This window comes from Sus scrofa, chromosome 13 (genome assembly GCF_000003025.6).
Source record: "Sus scrofa isolate TJ Tabasco breed Duroc chromosome 13, Sscrofa11.1, whole genome shotgun sequence".
NCBI classification, from domain to species: domain Eukaryota; kingdom Metazoa; phylum Chordata; class Mammalia; order Artiodactyla; family Suidae; genus Sus; species Sus scrofa.
Genome location: NC_010455.5, coordinates 89,899,274 through 89,918,052, shown reverse-complemented (window position 1 = coordinate 89,918,052; position 18,779 = coordinate 89,899,274). Strand labels below are relative to the sequence as shown.

The 18,779-nt window shown below is 41.8% G+C and overlaps 1 long non-coding RNA gene across 1 annotated transcript in view; it reads right to left on the bottom strand.

Annotated features, from left to right (window-relative positions):
- LOC102162026 overlaps positions 1-8,683 on the bottom strand; it is a 35,278-nt gene extending 26,595 nt beyond the window's left edge. The window contains exon 1 of the long non-coding RNA XR_002337726.1: positions 7,949-8,683. This is a non-coding gene — a long non-coding RNA (uncharacterized LOC102162026). The remainder of the gene's footprint in view (positions 1-7,948) is intronic.

The window sequence follows — 18,779 nt, the reverse complement described above, 5'->3', positions numbered from 1 at the left end:
TCTGAGTTGAGAAAAATAGAAGGGATATATTTGGGGGAAGGTAATAAAGTTTGCATATTTCTGATTCCAAAGCCCATGTCTTTCATGATGCCCATCTCCTCACACACACTGCTACTTTCTAGCTGCATGATTGGGCAAATCACTCAGCTTTTTGTGCCTCAGTTTCCTCTTCTGCAAAATGGAGATTATAATCGTGCCTTCCTCAAAGGATTGTTTTAAGATCAAGTTAATATAAAAGCCTGGTACATAGTACAATTATTAGCTGCTATGATTGTGTAGAAAAGTGTGGCAGTTTATCTAATGGGATATATTTTTTTCTTTCCCTTTATTATTATATTTGAGGAACAGGCATGCCACTTCTTTTCTTTTCTTTCGACTTTTCTTTTTGGCCATGACCAAGTCATGTGGAAATTCCCAGGCCTGGGATCGAAACTGCACCACATTAGTGACCCAAGCTATTGCAGTGACAATGCCGGGCCTTTTAACCTGCTGCGACACGAAAGAACTCCCAGCCTTTTCTTTTCAAGTGGATTTGCAACTAAAGAGAAAAAAAATTTTTTTTTAAGAAGAAATGAAAGAGGAGTTTCCCTGGTGGTATAGCAGTTAGGATTTGGTGTTTTCATCACTGTGGCCTGATCTGGGAACCAAGATCCCACACTAATACCACTGTATGCTGTGGCAATAAATAATTAAATAAATAAATAAGACTACTGTGGCTAGAGTGAAGAAGTGATCAGTAAGGGTAGGATTAGCCTGGGAGGGCTTCTCCGAGGAAGTGAGTCTCATCAGTCCTAAAAGGATATTATGCAGCTACCCCAGTGGGCATACTGACATTTGTCTGTACTGTGCCAAAGCCAGTCCAGCTAAACTAGATCAATTTGTCAATGTGTTTACGGCCTTCCTGGGAGCCAACATACCTAGAAAAACTGAATAGGAGAGAAAAAAGAGGCTGGAGTTTCAGAAAGTGAGGACCCTTTTTTTTTTTTTTTTTTTTTTTTTTGCTTTTTAGGGCCACACCCTCAGCATATGGAGGTTCCCAGGCTAAGGGTCTAATGGGAGCTACAGCTGCTGGCCTACACCACAGTCACAGCAGTGTGGGATCTGAGCTGTGTTTGCAACCTATACCACAGCCCACAGCAACGCCAGGTCCTTAACCCACTGAGCGAGGCCAGGGATGGATCCCACAACCTCATGGTTTCTAGTCGGATTTGTTTCTGCTGCACCATGATGGGAACTCCAGGACACTTCCTTAGGTTGAAAAAATTAATATTCTGGCTACCATACTGTAATCTCATTTCATGCTCACAACAACCTTGAAAAGTACAGTGTCCCCACTTTTCTGATATAGAAACTCTGAAGTACATAAATATATCTCACTAAATGTAAACAAATATATTTGTCCTTAACTCAATTCCCCTTAACACAGTAACCAAAATGCCCATGGCCAACCCGCTGCTATAGCTGATATGAAGAGAACCATGATGAAGGACACGTCAGAGAGGAAACCAGCAGTGGTCTTAACTGATCGAGGTTCAAATATTCTGCTTTTGTAAGTTTTATAAAAACATAGCTTTATGAGGAGTTCCCTGGTAGCCTATAAGTTAAGGATCCCCCATTGTCACTGCTGTGACTTGGGTTTGATCCCTGGCCCAGGTACTTCTGTGTGCTGTGGGCACAGCCAAAAAAAAAAAAATTTGGTGTTCCCATCGTGGCGCAGTGGAAACCAATCCAACTAGAAACCATGAAGTTGCAGGTTCGATCCCTGGCCTTGCTCATTAGGTTAAGAAACCGGCATCCCGTGAACTGTGGTGTAGGTTGCAAATGCAGCTTGGATCTAGCTTTGCTGTGGCTGTGGCATAGGCTGGCAGCTATGGCTCTGATCAGACCCCTAGCCTGGGAACCTCCATTTCCTTTGGGAGCAGCCCTACAAAGCAAGAAAACAAACAAAAAAAACATAACATTATTACATAGCTTTATGAACCCACTGACAGAGCCCTCCCAGGGCCTGGAAAGTTCCCATGAAAGTGAGGGTCCTGAAACTTAAGCTTTATTAGCTTCATAGAAAAATCTATGAATCTACCTTTGATATTGAAGATAGAATTAAGTAGATGGGAACAGAAATTGGGCAACTGGTATATAAAGAGATATTGGTTATAAGACAGCTGCTAGAGGGAGTTCCAGTTGTGGCTCAGTGGTTAACAAACCTGACTAGGATCCATGAGGATGCGGGTTCGATCCCTGGCCTCGCTCAATGGGTTAAGGATCCAGCATTGCTATGAGCTGTGGTGTAGGTCACAGACAAGGGCAACTGGGATCTGGCATCGCTATGGCTATGGCGTAGGTCAGCAGCTGTAGCTCTGATTAGACCCCTAGCCTGGGAACCTCCACATGCCGTGAGTGTGGCCATAAAAAGACAAAAAAAAAAAAAAAAAAAAAATTTACCTCTAGGGTCTTAAGAAGCTCTGGGAAATGGAGGAAGAGGAAAACAAAGGGGTAATTTGAAGTATTGATTTGGGGGAAACCTCCTTTAATGATTAAGCACAAAGGCCAGGCAGGTCTTTCCATGAAGTCTATTTCCTGACTTTTTATGTGTGATTTTTATCTAATTTCCTCCTCCAAAGTCCATTACCTGCACATATGCACATTTACCAAGGAAATACTAGGACTTCTATTATTCCTTGTTTAATAAGTAACTTAAAATTTCAGCCACATTTTATTGTATGGTTACAAATTAAGTAATGAGAAATATACCTTTAAATTGTTTTACACTTTTTAAAATGGGTGCGATAATTGCAGTTACTCTATTGCCTAATGTGTGACTTTTAGCAATTCATCTTATGGGTTCCATAATTTATCTGTGGTTTCATACCATTCCTCAAATTGCATTTTAACTCTATTTGAACTGATAAATGAATTTAGACTTTTCCAACAGAACATGTATGTCTGTTTTAGCTGACTAACTTGATAGGACTGTCTGTTCCAATTAGTCCGTTTGGAAAATATTTTCTATAAGTTAAATGAGCTAAATCAGTAGCTCTAAGCTTCTGACTAAAATATTACTTGAAAATTAGAACTGCTTTGAAAATAATGTACTGGTGAAAGTATATTGCCATTATATGCTTTTTATTTTTATTTTCAGAGTAAATAAGGCACCTCTAATTCAAAGAGAAGAGAGATAATCACTTGATAAATCTTAGTAGAAATGTTAGCAAACTCCCAGAAATTGCAGAAGTGAATGGCTTTTATAACTGGGTACCAAATCATTTTGCAAGTCAGGTTGTTTCTTTTTTTTTTTTTTTTTTTTTTTGGCCTTTTTAGGGCTGCACCTGCAGCATTTGGAGATTCCCAGGCTAGGGGGTGGAATGGGAGCTGTAGCTGCTGGCCTACACCATAGCCACAGCAACGCCAGATCCAAGCCGTGTCTGCAAACTACACTGAAGCTCACAGCAACACCGGATCTTCAACCCACTGAGCAAGGCCAGAGATGGACACTGCATCCTCATGGATGCCAGTCAGTTTCGTTTCTGCTGAGCCACAACAGGAACTCCAAGTCAGGTCATTTCTAATAAAAAAATTTCCAGGAGTTTCCTTGAGGTACAGTAGGTTAAGAATGTGGTATTATCACTACAACTGCTCAGGTCAATGCTGTGGCATGGGTTTGATACCTATCCTGGGAACTTCCACATGCCACAGGCATAGCCAAAAAACTCCTCAAACCCCCAACTCTCCATAAAATTGAAGGAATCCTTAACTGAGTTATTAGCTGATGGATTATTATTATTATTGCTTTTTAGGGCCACACCTGTGGCATATGGAAGTTCCCAGGCTAGAGGTCCAATCAGGGCTACAGCTGCTGGCCTACAACACAGCCATAACAACGCAGGATCTGAGCCACGTCTGCAACCTATACTACAGCTCACAGCAATGCCAGATCCTTAATCCACTGAACAAGGCCAGAGATTGAACCTGCAAGCTCATGGTTCTTAGATGTATTCGTTTCTGCCATGCCACAATGGGAACTCCTAGCTGATGGATTATTAAAGCAAAATTTTTTTTTCTTTTTCCGCTGCACCTGAAGCCTATGAATTTCCTGGGCCAGGGATTGAATCTGAGCCATAACTGTGACCTATGCCACAGCTGTAGCAACTCCAGATCTTTTAACCCACTGGGCTGGACTGGGGATTGAACCCTTGCTGCCACAGAGACACTGCTATATATCTATAACCCACTGTGCCACAGCGGGAACTCCTAAAGCAATTTTTTGATGATAAATTATAAAATTATGAGTAAGTTTAAGTAATTAAGATGGCTTTTGTAAAAAGTTTCTTCCATTCCTATCCTTTTATTTATTTGTTTGTTTGTTTATTTATTTTGGCCACACCTGTGGCACATGGAAGTCCCCAGGCCAGGAATCAAATACTCATTCACCTCAGCAATCACCCAAGCCACTGCAGAGACAATACAGGATCCTTAACCTGCTGCATCTCAGTGGGAACTCTTCCCATCTTTTTATTTTTGTGATGTTTTCTTGGCAGGAACATTTATAAAAATGAGTGGTGATCATTTTGCAATGTATGGAAATATCAAATCACTATATTGTGCACCAGGAACTAACATAATGTTGTAGGTCAAATATACTTCATAAACAAACAAGCTCACAGAAAAAGAGACCAGATTTGTGGTTACAAGAGGCAGTGTGGGGAGTGAAGGGGAACTGGATGAAGACAAACAAGAGGTACAAACTTCCAGTTATAAGTAAGTACTAGGAATATAATATTTAACATGATTAATATAATTAATACCGCTATATGTTATATATGAAAGTTGTTAAAAGAGCAAATCCTAAGAGTTCTCATTACAAAGAAAAATACATTTTTTTCTTTTTCTTTTATTTTGTATCCTTATGAGATGATGGATGATCACTAAACTTCTAGTAGTCATTTCACGATGTATGTAAGTCAAATCATTATGCTGAACACCTTAAACTTATACAGGGCTTTATGTCAATTATATCTCAATAAAACTGGAAAAAATTCATAAAAATGCAAAGTAGGAATGAAACTGAGGTTCTAACTTGGGGCACATGAACTAACTGAAAAGTAAACTGTCTCGGAGTACCCGTTGTGGCTCAGCAGATTAAGAATCCTACTAGTACCCATGAGGATTCAGGTTTGATCCCTGGCCTTGCTCAGTGGGTTAAGGATCCAGTTTTGCCACAAGCATAGGTCGCAGACAGGGCTTGTATTGCATTTCTGTGGCTGTGGTGTAGGCCGGCAAGCTGCAGCTCTAATTTGACCCACCCCAGGAACATCTATATGCCCTAAAAAGAAAAGAAAAAAAGTAAACAGTCTCTTTCATCTCTTTAAGAACTGCATATTTGCAAGTTCCCATTGTGGCTTAGCAGTAACGAACCCAACTAGTATCCATAAGGACTCCAGTTCAATTCCTGGCCTTCCTCAGTGGGTTAAGGATCGGGTGTTGCCCTGAGCTGTGGTAATAGGTAGCAGAGGTGGCTTGGATCCTTTGTTGCTGTGGCTCTGGCACAGACTGGAAGCTGCAGCTCTGATTTGACTCCTAGCCTGAGAACTTCAATATGCTGCAGGTTTGCCCCTAAAAAATTAAAAAAAAAAAAAAAAAAAAAGGATGGATGGGAGGAGTTTGATTTCTAAAGTCCTCAGGTTAGATGATAGTTGCTTATTTTCAAAAAAAAAAAAAAGAAAAAAAAGAATGAGGCTCTAGAAGTTGGCAAACTTCATCAAAAGGCCAGACAATAACCCTTTTAGGCTTTGCAGGCCACAAAAGGCTTCTGTCTCATATTCTGCCTTTTAAAAATTTTTTAGTAATCCTTTAAAAATGTAAATTAAAAAAAGTAAATCTATTGTTAGCTTAGCTCCCAAGACAACTAAAAATAGGCCCACAAGTTAGATCCTTGTTCTAGGGGATAGCAGAGCCATTTGATGGATGGCTCTTGGATCCTGTAATCACTATGTGGAGGAGAGGACCTTGGTTATTTGTACACCTTACCCAGCACTATCTTGAGAGAAGCAAAGAAACTTTGACTGTGCTGAGCCAAGACATGCTTGGGTCTATTTGTTACTATAGCTCAACCCAACAAAAATACAGGAAATTTACAAATTTAATTTACAAACATTTTTATGAGCAGAATGAATTATAAGAACTTGGAACATCCTAATGTAGTATATTAAGATAAAAGTATGTAAGACAAGTGGGATAAAAATATGAGCTTAAGCAGACCCACAGATATAGAAAACAAACTAGTGGTTATCAGTAGGGAGAGGACAGTGGGGAGAGACAGTATAGGAATGGGGATTAAGGAGTTCCCATCATGGCTCAGTGGTTAACGAATCTGACCAGGAACTATGAGGTTATGGGTTCGATCCCTGGCCTTGCTCAGTGGGTTAAGGATCCGGCGTTGCCGTGAGCTGTGGTGTAGGTTGTAGACACGGCTCGGATCCCGAGTTGCTGTGGCTCTGGCGCAGGCTGGTGGCTACAGCTCCGATTAGACCCCTAGCCTGGGAACCACCATATGCCACAGGAGCAGCCCAAGAAGTGGCAAAAAGACAAAAAAAAGAAAAAAAAATTGTGATTCATGATGTTATACACCTGTGACTTAAATATCAACAATACTGCAATTAAAAAATGAAAAAATATTACCTTAAGAAAGAGGAATGATGTAAAATTTCTGCTGTTACAGAACTTGTTCATATATTTTTTAAATGGATGATGATGGGCATCACATTACTTTGATTTTTGATTTAAATGGATCTTTTAAAGAGAGTATTGTGGCTCAGCAGGTTAATGATCTAGCATTGTCACTGCTGTGGCTCAGGTCACTGCTGTTGCAAGGGTTCCATCCCTGGCCCAGGACCTTCTGCATGCCTCAGGTGCAGCCGAAAAATAGACTATTGCGATAATTTATTGTGAAATATATATATATTTTTGCCTTTTTAGGGCCACACCCATTGCATATGGAGGTTCCCAGGCTAGGGGTCCAATTGGAGGTATAGCTGCTGGCCTGCAATACAGCCATAGCGACAAAAGATCTGAGCCACACCTGCAACCCACACCGCAGCTCACACCAATGCCAGATCCTTGACCCACTGAGTGAGGCCAGGGGTCGAAACTGTGTCCTCATGGATGCTAGTCAGATTTGTTAACTGCTGAGCCACAATGGGAACGCTGTGAAATATCTGTATTAATAATATGTTGGAGGAGTTCCCATCGTGGCTTAGCGGTTAATGAATCTGGCTAGCATTCATGAGGACACAGGTTCGATCCCTGGCCTCGGTCAGGGGGTTAAAGATCCAGAGTTGCTGTGAGCTGTGCAGACATGGCTCAGATCCTGCACTGCTGTGGCGTAGACCAGCAGCTGCAGCTCTGATTCGACCCCTAGCCTGGGAACCTCCATATGCCATGGGTGCAACCCTAAAAAGACAACAGGACCAAATAATAATAATAATAATAATAATAATATGTTGGAAATCACAACCTTTCCAATTATCCAAACATATGAAATAGTTTAAACATCAACTAAAAATTTTGAGAAAGTTTACATGGTTTAAAAAAATTATTTTAGGGAACATGCCAAAAGAAAAGTCTCTTCAAAGAAGCTTTAAAAATGCAGAAAAAGGGAGTTCCCGTCGTGGCGCAGTGGTTAACGAATCCGACTAGGAACCATGAGGTTGCGGGTTCAGTCCCTGCCCTTGCTCAGTGGGTTAACGATCCGGCGTTGCTGTGAGCTGTGGTGTAGGTTGCAGATGCGGCTCGGCTCCCGCGTTGCTGTGGCTCTGGCGTAGGCTGGCGGCTACAGCTCCGATTGGACCCCTAGCCTGGGAACCTCCATGTGCCGAGGAAGTGGCCCAAGAGATAGCAACAACAACAACAAAAGACAAAAAGACAAAAAAAAAAAAAAAATGCAGAAACAAACCTCTTTTGAAAGCTTTGTAGATTTACAGGGCTGGAAGAACAGGCAGGGACTTTTCTGGTTCAGCTCTGCCCTTTTTCAAAATCCTGTGTCCAGTTCACCTTGGAGTGTTCCTGCATAGGAATGTCTTTCCACATCAGGAGTGTTGCTTTGCTAGGTGAGGACTCATTTCTTCGACCTCAGGTTTCCCACTGAATCCTGAGGAGGAATGCCTCTTTCTTTCCTTTCAAAAGTTTTCCTTTCTTGGTGGTTCTGAGGATTCATGAGTTAAACATTTGTTAAGCACTTTGCAATATTTGGCTGAAAGTACAAAGTCTTATTTATTATTGTTGGGTGGGTGGAAGGTATACAAGTGCAAAGTATCATTTTCTTTCCTGGGCACACTGCATTATCATGCTTAATCCCCAGGAAACTTGTGACCCCATTCTCTTGCTCATGTACATAACCCACCCCCAAACTGAGCTAACAAAGGACTCCTGGGAGAGAGCTGCAGTTTCTTCTGTTCTTCAGAGAATTTCTATCTGCCTACCAGGTGTGATAACTTTCTGTCTGGCTGGACTGCCAGTCATTGCTTAGTCCTCTTATAGCAGCAGTGAGTAGGAGGGAAGATGAACCTGGGGATGAAGCAGGAGGATTGAGTTCTTGTTTTGATCTGTTCTTGTCCACTCATGTAACCCTTGGCAAGTCCCTTCACCTCTCTGAGGTTTATTTTCCTCATCTGAAAAATGAGCCAGAAGCTCCGGTCCTGGCTCAGTGAGTTACCAGGATCTATGGGAGGGTTCAATCCCTGGCCTTGCTCAGTGGGTTAAGGATTCAGCGTTGCTGTGAGTTGTGGCATAGGCAGGCAACTACAGCTCCCATTCAGCCCCTAGCCTGGGAACTTACATATGCTTTGGGTGCAGCCCTAGAAAGACAAAAAAAAAAAAAAAGATGCAGCTCTAAAAAGCAAAACAAATTGGGTTGTGATGATCATTGTACAACTATAAATGTAATAAAATTCACTGAGTTAAAAATAAATAAAAACTGGAGTTTCCATTGTGCCACATTGGAAGCGAATCTGACTAGGATCCATGAGGACACAGGTTCTATCCCTGGCCTCGCTCAGCGGATTAAGGATCTGGCATTGCTATGGGCTGTGGTGTAGGTCACAGACTCTGCTCTGATCTGGTTGCTGTGGCTGTGGCGTAGGCCAACGGCTATAGCTCTGATTCGACCCCTAGCCCGGGAACCTCGATGTGCCGTGGGTACAGCCCTAAGAGTCAAAAATAAATAAATAAATGTAAAAAGCAAAGCAACAACAAAAATGATCGCCTTGGAATAAGTAATTTCTATGATTCCTTCAGACTTAAAATCTCCTCTTTGCATGTCAAAATGCTGAAAATCTGCCCTGAAAATTTCAGAATATTCATGTGTTTCATTTGGCATTATGTGATACGCACCATGAAAAATACCAATGAATGAAATGCCTAAGAGATACTGTTTTCCAAATAACTTTAGGGTAGAGTTCTTTGTTTGATTCCAGTTTGCATAATAAATGTTTTATGCTGTTAGATCTATGTCGCTGCTGATGGTGGTGGTTGAGGTGATAACTGGTGGTGTAGTAGGTATTGTAGTGATGTGGGGGGAGATGGTGGAGGTGGTGGTGTAAACTTTGCAGTGACCTTGAATGAAAACACATATATTAATGCTTTCATCACAGGTCTGTTCATCTTTATGATTCCCGTAGATCTTTATTGCATTGCCTAGCACTAAGCAGGTGCTTGACAACTGCTTGATGAAGAGGGGCTGGCAGACAGCTAAGGATTCACCTTGCCCTAATATCTAAGGCAAAAACTAATGCTCTTGTAAAGGTCTCATATTTAATATCATTTGATATAACAGGCTTTCTAAGAAAGCTGTGAAAATACCGTCTTTGAAGTAATTTTAATTGATATTGCTCGTGATTTACTATTTAGGAAAGGAAGAAAGGTTGTGTAGATTATAGCAGGACCTCCTCTCAAAAGTAGTGGAAAAAAGCCACTGAAATAAATCTACTCAAAAGGAGTTCTCTGGTGGCCCAGTTGGTTAAGAATCCTGTGTTGTCACTGCTGTGGCTCCAGTCATAACATGGTTTATTCTCTGGCCTGGAAACTCAGGCACAAACAAAAAAAAAAAAAGGGAGGGGAGATCAAAATTTCATAGGAAGAGGCCTGACTTGTTCTATTTCTGAAAAGTAAAACTAAGATTTAAAAAATAATTTTATTTTATACATAACAAAATTTAGCTTACTGTAGAAACTGTAGGCTGGTCCTTGAAATGTACAAAGACTGAATCAAGTATTGCCTTTTTTTTTTTGGAAGCCACATAATTTTTTCAATGAAGGTTAAGAACACACAGAACACTTTTTTTTTTTCACATTTTACTCTTTAATGGATACTAAATCCTGATTATTGTATAAACAAAAGTCTTTTTTTTTTTTGTCTTTTTAGGGCCACACCTGTGGCATGTGGAAATTCCCAGGCTAGGGTTTGAATTGGAGCTGCAGTGCCAGCCTACACCACAGCCACAGCAACGTGAGATCCAAGTGGGGTCTGCAATCTACCCCAAAGCCCATGGTAACAGAGGAACCTTAACCCATTGAGCGAGGCCAGGGATTGAACCCACATTCTCATGGATGCTAGTCCGGTTCGTTACTGCTGAGTCGGGTTCGTTACTGCTGAACCATGATGGGAACTCCAGAAAACACTCTTAACATGTAGAAACTTAAGGAGTTTCAATGATGTCTTTCCCCCCACTGCCTTTCTTTTCTTTTTCTTTCTTTCTTTTTTTTTTTTTTTTTTTCTTCTTTTTGGCTAAGTCCATGGCATGTGGAAGTTCCTGAGCCTGGAATTAAACCTGTGCTACAGCAGTGATCCCAGCTACTGCAGTAACAACACTGGATCCTTAACCCACTGCACCATAAAGGAACTCCAATTTTCAGATTTTTAAATAATTCTGTTGACAAATGATCATCCTTGATTTTTTTCTTCAGTTGTTAGCTGGTTGACCAGTTACCCAGGATTCCAAATACTCTCTAAAAATAGTTGGATTAATGAAATCATTTCTCTTTTGCAAGATTTAACACTTTCATTTTGCACCGTGTGGGTGGATATGTACAACTTCCAATAATCAGAGGCAGTATCAGGGTTAAGAGCAGAGAGATGCTTGAGTACATGTTAAGGAGTATTTTCATTATATGGTGACTTTTGCTTTCCTATATCACAATATTTCAGTGAAGATCCTGATCATTAATGTTTGGATAACAAAACACCTTGTGGAGTTCCTGGTGGCACAGCGGGTTAAAGATCTGGCATTGTCACTGCTGTGGCTCTGGCTGCTGCTGTGGCGAATTTCAATCCCTGGCCTGAGAACTTCCGCATGCCACAAATGAGGCCAAAAAGAAAAAAAAACAAAACAACACCTTGTATCCACTCAACCCGTATCTATTAGGCATTATTGAAAGTAACTTACTGTGTCAGATAATATTCTTCAAAGATGGATGTAACTATAGTTCTCATCCCACAGATTCATTTGACCACGTGACCTTGCTCCTTTCTGATCAAGGGATGGCATTGGTATCCCTCCCACTGAACCTGGGTGAACTTTTCTGCACAGAACAGAATGTGGTGGAAGTGACTCTGATTTCAGAGGTTAGATCATAAAGGGTGATACAGCTCTTGCCTCACTCTCACTCTCAGACATCGCCAGGCTCTCATTCTTGGAACTGAGTTACCACAATGTGAAGGAACCCAGGCCACATGGAGAGGCCACTTGTAGGTGTTCCAGCTGACAGTCTCAGCTATAGTCTCAGTCAACAGCCAGAATCAATACTAGACATGTGAAGCTGCCTTTGAGATGACTCCAGCCCTAGGCACCATCTGTCACCAGTTATGGAGATCCCATGAGAGATGACCACCTCACTGAGCTCACTCAACCCCCAGGACCATTGGAAAGGATAATAAAACATTTTTATCATTTAAACCATGGAGCTAGGGTGACATGTTTGGCAACAGTAGATATCTGAAACACTTTAATGTAATTGGCCTTCTTTTTTTTTTTTTTGTCTTTTTTTTTTGTTGTTGTTGTTGTTGTTGCTATTTCTTGGCCTGTATAGGTACATGTGGACCCTACGCTAAAATGGCCTTCTAATGGTTAGGGAGGGAGTTTTTGGTCATGGCTCAGCGGTAATGCACCCAACTAGTATCCATAAGGACTTGGGTTCCATCCCTGGCCTAGCTCATGGGTTAAGGATCCAGGGTTGCCATGAACTGTGGTGTAGGTCACAGATGTGGCTCAGATCTGGCATTGCTGTGGCTGTGGTGTAGGCCGGTGGCTACAGCTCCGATTAGACCCCTCGCCTGGGAACTTCCATATGCTTCGGGTGAGGCCCTAGAAAGGAAAAAAAAAAAAAAAAAAAAAAAAAGTGCTTTAAAACAGTAACCCTGGAACTATATGGATTTCAGAGTTCCTGTGCCTAGGTCAGCTGCCCAACCCTAAATACCCTCCAATGGGTGGTGAGAAGGCCAAGAAGCGGATAGTTTCCTTGAACGTTCAGACATTCCATGAGGCTCTCAAAATGATGTCAAGGTGACAGGAGCCTGATTAATGCTATTAAGGTCCCTCTCCATCCAGAGACATTCCTAAGAGGAGAGGGCACAATAGGTAGGACTAAGAGGCTCGGGCTATAAAGGTAGCCAAACCCTCCCTCATTTTCATCAGTTTCTCTAAGCTCTGGCTGCCAAGGGAAGCTTCCCTCCCATTTCCCAAGCCTGGCCTCTTGATCCAGGCCAAGACCTTGACTCTGTTCTTGGACTCATTTTACTCCAGTTCAGGGGCCTAGTAAATAGGAAGGACCAATACTGAAGAAGAGATCTATAGCAGGAATAAAAGAGCCACCACTGAAATATCAAACAGGGAGTTCCCGTCATGGTGCAGTGGTTAACAAATCTGACTAGGAACCATGAGGTTGGGCATTTGATCCCTGACTTTGCTCAGTGGGTTAAGGATCTGGCATTGCCATGAGCTGTGGTGTAGGTTGGCAGATGTGGCTTGAATCCCGCATTGTTGTGGCTGAGGTGTAGGCTGGCAGCTACAGCTCCAATTCAGACCCTAAAAAAAAAAAAAAAAAAAAAAGTAGGGCCATATGCAAATAACTTTTTGTTTGTTTGTTTGTTTTGTTTTTTTTAGGCACATGGAGTTCCTGGACCAGGGATCAGATCTGAGTCACACTTGCAAACTATGCTGCAGCTCTGGCAATCCTGGATCCTTAACCCATAGTGCTGGGCCGGGGATCAAACCTGCATCCCAGCACTCCAGAGACACTGCCAATCTTGTTGCGCCACAGCAGACACTCCTTATTTTAAAAACAATGTTAAATAGAACTTCCTTGGGTATACAGGGCCTCATTAAAATGAACTTGTGTTACAGAAGAACTAAAGGACCATGGTGGGCCCCAAAGAGAGGAAACAAGTAAGTTTATAGCTTTTTCTAAGCTCAAGGAGAGGGGATGGAGACATTTAAAGGTTTTTGTTGTTGTTGTTTTCATTCTAGGTATTAGTCATCAGTGCAGTTTCACATAACAGAAATGGACTCAAATCAGTTCACACAATAATAGGAATGTATTGCTCCTGTAACTGTATAGTTGTGGATTTCAGGAATGGTTATTATGAGTTCAAACAGTATTTTTAGAGATTTATCTTTTGTCCTTAATGTTCACCTGGCTCTAATTGTCTTTATTCTACACTGGCTTCTTGCATGTGGCTAACATGATTTATGCCACAATGACTAAAGTTGTAACCTCCTTACTTACTGCTTCTGTGTAAGGAGGCTAAATTTCTAGACATCACAAGTAAAAACAGACCTAAGCAGGGGAGCTCCCATTGTGGCGCAGTGGAAATGAACCCAACTAGTATCCATTAAGGATGCAGGTTTGATCCCTGGCCTCACTCAGTGGGTCAGCAATCTGGCGTTGCCCTGAGCTGTGGTGTAGGTTGAAGACCTGGCTTGGATCTGGCATTGCTGTGGCTGTGGCATAGGCCAGCAGCTGTAGCTCTGATTTGACCCCTAACCTGGGAACTTCCATATGCTGTGGGTGTGGCCCTAAAAAGGAAAAAAGGCCTACCTAAGTTAGATGTGCTAACCTGAGCTAAATGTCAAATACTTCCTCTTCCCTCTTCCTTATGTTACTATCAATTTTTTCACAGTATATATTTGAGGGTTTGAGGGTGGAAAGGATAAAACTGTACCTGAATACACTTTGAGTTTTTTTGTTGAAACATGATATACATACAAAAAATGCACGTATCACAGGAGTGTTCTGTTTGATTAACTTTCACAGGCTGAAAATACCCATGGAACAGAGCCAGAAGCACCTCACTTCCCTTCATCGCTACTGATTGCTCTTCTCCTGCCAAGGGTGATCACTACCATGATTTCAAACAGCACTGATTTGATTTGCCTATTTTTATAATTTATCTCATGTAATCATACAGTATACACTCTTGAGCATTTGTCTTCTTTTGATAATATCATATATGTAAAATTTATGTGTTTTGTTTGTAGTTGTAGTTTGTTCATTATATATTTTACATTCTATGGCTGTACAGTGCCTCCTCATTTATTTATTCAATCTACCCTTTTTTTTTTTGCCTTTTAGGGCCACACCTGCGGTATATGGAAATTCCCAGGCTAGAGGTCAAATCGGAGCTGTAGCTGCTAGCCTATGCCGCAGCCACAGCAACGCCAGATCAGAGCCTCATCTGCGAACTACACTACAACTGAGTGGGGCCAGGGACCAAATCCGAGTCCTCGTGAAGCCTAGTTGGGTTCGTTATCACCGAGCCACAATGGGAACTCCCTGTTCAACTACTCTTTAAAGGTTCCTGGGTGTTTTCCATTTGGAGGTTTACTGCCATGAACAATTAAAATTCTAGTACATGTCTCTGAGGGAACATATGTAAACATTTTTGTTTGGTTTGTACCTAGAAGTGAAAGTTCATGGATTTAAATATTTTAGACTACTAAGTAAGACTGCCTTTAAAAAATTTTTTTTTGGTCATCATGTGGTGTATGGAGTTCCCAGGCCAGGGATCAGATCTGAGCTGAACTTTCATCCTGGATCTTTGCCCCACTGTGCTGGGTTAGGGATCAAACCTGTGTCCCAGAGCGGTAGAGATGCCGCAGATCCTCTTGTGCCACAGCTGGAACTCCAAGATTGCCTTTTAAGTAAATCACCTTTGACATTTAATGACTGTATTTAAAATATTTCATAGCCTTCTTCACATTCTAGGTGCTGTTCATAACCTGAAAGGTATGACTTAATATCTACAATCAGAATAAGACAAGAATGAAGGAGGAAAAGGCTAAAACTCGTTGCCCCAACGAAAAGTCACCATCCCTTGCTCAGCTCCTGGGTCTGAGCCAATTATCAGTCCAGAATCCATTGATAGAAGAGGTGTCCTTAGGAACAGGGACTCTAAACACCATGGCAAGTAATGCTGCTGAAGGCCATGCTCTCCTCAGCCAGCAACGATTGCGCACAGCAGGGTGCTCAAGCTGGGCCACTCCTACCCATGTGGGACATCTGTCAGTTAATCACTGCCTTGGAACTCCCTATTGGCCTGGCCAGGACTTTCTTAGAGTTGCACTGCCTTTTGAGACTCTTCACAGCCTAACCTCCTTCCTTCTTTCCTCCCTTTCTCAGGGGTCATATTTGCCTTTGCAACCTGAATAGTTTCTCCTTGCTTTTCTGCCTTCTCCCTTCTATTCTTTACAGGTGTTTCCTCCAATACATCTTTTGCTCATCTAATTCCATCTTTGTGTCTGCTTCCTGGTGGATCTGAACTGTCTCACAAATCATCCTTGTAGTTCCCTTCCATGTAACCATCTGTTTTTCTCAATTTTTTCCTCCTCGATGGAGAGTTTGAACATTGAAAGTTAAATAGACACCTGCTCTATAAATACAGGAATCTCTATGGGCCAATTTACTGTAATTTAACTCTGCAGAGGCGTTATAGGATGTGTCAGTGTCTTCCAGAAATTGTACTGGGGAGACAGAGGTCTATTTTGTCTATTTGCAGAAGGGCAAGTTCACCTTCAAATTTTTCCTGAATTACTTTAACGGTTCTCTCCTTTTTTCTCCTCCCTTTGGACTCTAGTGGTAGAAACAGTTTGTCTCCTTTAAACCATAGAACTGCGAATACAAATGAAATGATGTTTCCAGAAGAATAGAAATTCCTGATTTAGGTTAGGCCCTTTTGAGTTCAGATGGTTTTGTGATATGTGAAAGGAAGAACGCTCTTGCTCTGAGACCAGCTACACACTGTTGCCCCAAGCTGCTGATGAATGGAACTGGCACAGGAAAAAAACTTGGCTGAGATTTTCCTTGGTGAGGTTTTGTGGCCACCAAGGAGGTTCCCTTGCAAGTAAATAAGTCTGGGTAGGAAAACACCTTTTTATGGGGTTCTTTCTGCCTATCCTACAAAAACAAATCCCCTGGCAGTGATGAAAGAGAAAAGACTGACTAAAGGTAAACACTTGGATTCTGCACAAAGGCTTTTGGTAATTTTAGGTAAAATGGGCTGGGTCCCTCCCGTACCAACAGCTTGCTTTGCAGGCTGTAAGGTCTGGTCTCCAAACTCATTTGGCCAAGCTGCCCAGAAAGTCAAAGGGGAGATTCATTAGCAAGGCTGAACTTTACCACCGGATTATGTCCGTCTGTTCGGCTGAACAGACTGAGATTTATTTCTCGAGGTGTTCAAACACTAACAACAAAATGTTTTGAAACCCATGTGATGTTTTTTGGTGAGTAAAGTGTCTAAAGGAGCTTATGTGGAAGAATCAATGTAACTGTTGCTCCAGAGTCGTCACAGAATGCATCAAAAGAGTCCCTCTCTGCTAGTGGCTAATTTTATTCCAAGAATGGAATCCATCACTTTTAACTTGGGACCTTAGCTTGTGATGTGAAGTAATGAGGCATCAGTTCCTGGATACCTCAATACACTGATCCCCAAGGCAGAGAGAGGAGATACATCTCTCACCCAAGATGTATCAAATCAACATGAGACAAAGAACATTGTCATTCCTCATCGAAAGGTACACGTTGGGAGTTCCTGTTGTGCCTCAGCAGGTTAAGAACCTGACCCATGAGGATTTGGGTTTGATCCCAGGCCTTGCTCAGTGGGTTAAGGCTCTGATGTTGCCACAAGCTGCAGCGTAGGTCACAGATGCAGTGCCAATCCTGAACCACTGTGGTTGTGGTGTAGGCCGGCAGCTGCAGCTCTGATGTGAACCCTAGCCTGGGAACTTCCATATGCTGCAGGTGTGGCCCTAAAAAGAAAAAAAAAAGAAAAAAAAAAGGTGCAGGTTGCCATACTTAATTGAACAAGGCAGTCTTTTAATAATTGCAAGAGAAGTAGACAACTAAAAATCTAGGAGCTTTTTCCTTGAAAGCTATTAACCGATTTTCCTTTTTTTTTTTTTTTTTTTGCTTCTTTAGGGCTACACCCATGGTATAGGGAAGTTGCAGGCTAGAGGTTGAACTGGAGCTGTAGCTGCCGGCTACATTGCTCATGGCAACACCGGATTCTTAACCTGCTGAGTGAGGTCAGGGATGGAACCCACATCCTTGTGGATATTAGTTGGATTTGTTTCTGCTGTGCCACAATGGGAACTCCTAGACAATTTTACTTTTATAGATACAATGTCTACTAGCCAGACTGAGTTATATTATCATCTCTAACCTTGAACTCCTGATTGTACAATCAATCCCCTGAAATCCTTGCCTCCAAAATTAGAGATGATGATTCAGTAGAACTACAATGTGCAGCCACTAGGTTGGTACCCATGTAGTCCTAAAATTGTTTGGCTGTAAAGGCATCATGTGATACTTTCAATTATTTTGTTGGTGATTTGTTTCTAACAGGTAAAGAGCTAAGGAATTCTGTGGTGGCTCAGTGGGTTAAGGATCCCGCAAAAAAAAAAAAAAAACTAAGACTTGTGTTCATGCTAAGAAATGCCAAGCATATGAACACAGGCAGCTATTCCATCTTTGGGTTCTCTGCTTGGGCCTTCATTCTGAGAGCTTCCCGCCTTCCCTTTATTTATTTATTTTTTAATTTAATTTTTAATTTAATTTTTAATTTAAAAATTAAAAAAAAATTTTTTTGCCCGTGCCCACTACAAGGAGAAATCACAGGGATTGAACCAGAGCCCCAGCAGTAAACAGAGCCCCAGCAGTGACAACACCAGGGAATTCAGTGCCTTCCCTTTAGAATCATTATACTTCTTTTTTTTTTTTTTTTTGGTCTTTTCTAGGACCACACCCATGGCATATGGAGGTTCCCAGGCTAGGGGTCAAATCGGAGCTGTAGCCGCCGGTCTACACCACAGCCATAGCAATGTGGGATCATTTAATTTGAGACCTGCACCACGGCTTGTGGCAATGCTGGATCCTTAACCCACTGAGTGAGGCCAGGGATCGAACCTGCAAACTCATGGTTCCTAGTCAGATTCGTTAACCACTGAGCTACAACGGGAACTCCTCATTATACTTATTCTTGACCTTGCTCTCCCTCCTGCCCCACTATCAGAGTGATTGGTCCAAAGATGGGCCCGATTCAAGTTAAACCAATCAGACAGCTTTCCCTGGGAATTTAGACTTGAGGCAAAAATCCATTTCTCTTTAAAGAGGAATTGTGTATAATATGTGAACTTGTGAGGTATAGACAATATGTGCCATCTGGATTGAAGAGCAGAAAAAGCTGGGTGTAGAAAGATGAGTGAAGGAGATATGCAGAGAAGTGGAGGTGAGGCGTGA